A 3,189-nucleotide genomic window follows, 5' to 3' on the forward strand; every position below is an offset into this window, starting at 1 on the left:
TTGTCAATTCCTTCAGCCACATAATTTTCAAAATCGACCATCCTTCGCTGCAAAACATTCTTTTCATGTCGAAGACTATCATTTTCCTTCTTTAACTTGCAGATCAGTTCTACAATTCTACGATGAAGCTCGTCATTCACCCATGCCCAATAAGAACATTATTTTTCCCTGTCCAAATATCATAAAGAATTAATCTGAAATCTTCATTTACCCGTAAACTAATCTTATTCTACACAAAATTAATTGAGACTTACCTCCGACATTGAACACTTAAAATATCGTCTCCCAGCATTCAACGGAGTCCAGGCAACAAAATAGTTAGCAACCTTTCCACATTAACAATTTTTTCTCAACCCAGTTGAGACGCTAGAACACTCAGATATTTTCTTTACGGGTGGAGATGTTGAAGATAGCAGAAAAATTAACCTAAACCTAAACGTATTTCAAACTTTGTGAGATGACCAGAAAAATAGAGTTGAGATTAATGAAATCAAAGAAGAAGAAGAAGAAGAAGAAGAAGAAATGAAAGAGGCGACATGGAGTAAATAAAAGGAGGTGGAGTTGGTAAGAATTGATTAACATTAACTGAGACTTATTAATAGTGTCAGGAGGCTAAAGTAAGGCTCGTTAGCCTAGAGGGGCAACAATACCATGATTTGGGTAACTACAGGGATACAAATGGGCTCAATATTTAACGGAGGGTATTTGTGCACCTGGGCGAAGATTACATGGGTAGTTTAGGTCCTTTTCAGTTTTTTAAATATGAAATATTTAAATTTAAATATAATTAATTTTGGCCCACGGGCCGGCCCAGGCCCAACCTTTGTCGAGCCTCAATGGCTAGGGATTGACTTGGGTCGGACTTATAAGCCTCAGTTTTAAATGTGCTAAAAAAATCTAACCCAACTCTACCCAAGTAACGGGCTGGGTTGGTCTAGGCTTAAGGGGAAAGCCCATTTCGACGGCATGGGTTACACATACCACCTATCAAAAGTAAAATTAACTTATAGTATTATTAGTCCTTCACTCCTCTACGTTTTAAATTTCTAATAGAAAAATATCAAAGTCATGTTGAAATCAAAACCTTCTTTCGTCGAGGGAAAAATGAACTTTCTTGTCATGACCCAAACCGTAGGGCCGCGACGGGCACCCGATGCCTAACTCAATCGAGTACTAACGTAACATATCATTCTTATCATACTATTATGGGTAAATGAACTGGAAAGGCTGTCATGAGATAACTAGAATACAACATAAGGGAATACTAGACATAGAACGACCCAACATGATATAGAAACTTATACTTGTGACATACGGCCTATAAGGCCGACATAATCATTTGTATACTCAAGACATATGCCGATAAGTTCATACAAGTATCCATATACATGTTATCTGTCTACAAGAATATAAGAGTACATAAATATCATAAAGGTCGGGACAGGGCCCCGTCATACCAATCAATACATATTCAAATCATACTGACCAAATAGGCAACTCCGGAGCAAGTGGAGTGCACAAACACCTTCTTCTGAGCTGATAGCCTACTAGGAGAACTCTCAACATGTCTATCGGGACCTGCGGTCATGAAACGCAGTGTCCCCAGGTAAAAGGGATGTTAGTACAAATAAAGTACCGAGTATATAAGGCATGAAAGAAACATAGAGTAAGGAACTCAACCTGTAAGTCTGAATAGCTCTGTGAATCATGAAAATATTTATAATGTCATGCATGTGCGTATAAAATGTCATACCATGCATAAGTATATGCGTACATAACATCATCAAGCCTCTGAGGGCATCTCATCATATCATCTCAGCCACTGTGGGCGAAATTATCAACGTATACCAGCTGATCAGATGGTGGTGCGTATATAATGCCATAACCTTTTCCATATCCCATATACGTATAATATACGCGTATATAACGCCATCTGGTCATGGATCAATGTACATGTATAAATGAATGCAATGCATAAGGAAGTAAATCTATAAAATCTCTCAGAATATCATAAGACCCATGAACAGAAGATATGATAGTAGGACATATGGGGAATAAAGAACATAGGTATCCCTAGTACTTCTAGGAATATAATTGTTTATGAAAGTTGAGTACTTGCTCATTTCTTGCATCATATGGATCATGCCAAAAAGGAAAGAAGGGATAGCCTTAACATACCTTATCAAAATCTTTCCAATCACCAAGTTGAACTCGCCTCTTCGTACCTTAATCTAAAACAACAATAATAATACTATCATTAAGTTACGAAAGGTACAACTATCGCACAATGAACGACAAACTTATTTTGTATTAAAACGGGCAGCATCTCCCCTATAATCCTTACTTCCTTCAAATTCAAGATAACACCAAACAAAACAATATCAACATGTATACATTATTTTCCAACCTAATATACACCACAAAATACTACAAAATAGCCCAACACACCCCAATCTCTTCATACACAAAACGACCACCGTAGTAGTGTCAAACGACCCGAAAATATTATGACGAACGACCAGCCCACCACCCTGCATTTATATGGTGTTTCTCCACAACCTTAATCCTCCAAAACTCCACAAAACAGTAGTAAAACATGCATCCCAACAACAACAAAAAACAATCCACAAAACAGTCTGCTACAAGTGAATAATTCGAACTCACGGCTTCTGATCACCGTCCCGTGAGTTCTAACTATTAGGAAACGAATTTATCAACCTTACTTGATGTTTAAATACTTAAATACAGAAAATAAATGTTTTCTTAACTATGAAATACCTTACAAAACTCAAACTACAAAGAAAAAGAGAGGCGATATAGCGATACTTACGTCGTAGGGATCGTTTTAATGTTATCGCTTCTTGATTCCATGCCCAGGATGATAATCTTATTTGAAGCTCTTGCAGAGAGCTTAAGAGTAAAGTTAGAGGTCTTATTTGGTTGTGTGTTCCGTAAAATTGAAGAAAGAAACGAGATAAGGATATAAATATCCATTTTGTTTGAAAAGTCAAAAGGTGCTACTTGGCACCCTCGCATTGGTCCTTCTTCCAACGCTTATAACTTTTTATCCGGGTATCGTATGAATGAATGGTTAAGAGCGTTGGAAACTACATTCCAAGCCCTTCAATTTGGAATATATCCCAAAAAGACCTCATATAGCACACAAAATTTATTTCTCAAAAAGCTCTG

General features: G+C 37.1%; 1 long non-coding RNA gene across 1 annotated transcript; it reads right to left on the bottom strand.

Annotated features, from left to right (window-relative positions):
- On the bottom strand, positions 1-2,939 carry LOC138891777 (uncharacterized). Its single transcript, XR_011408100.1, has 3 exons — positions 2,831-2,939; positions 2,179-2,231; positions 1-1,578 (listed from the first exon to the last, which is right to left on the bottom strand). It is a non-coding gene; the product is annotated as an uncharacterized lncRNA (long non-coding RNA).
- Between the last annotated feature and the right edge of the window lie 250 nt (positions 2,940-3,189).

This window comes from Nicotiana tomentosiformis, chromosome 5 (assembly GCF_000390325.3).
Source record: "Nicotiana tomentosiformis chromosome 5, ASM39032v3, whole genome shotgun sequence".
NCBI classification, from domain to species: domain Eukaryota; kingdom Viridiplantae; phylum Streptophyta; class Magnoliopsida; order Solanales; family Solanaceae; genus Nicotiana; species Nicotiana tomentosiformis.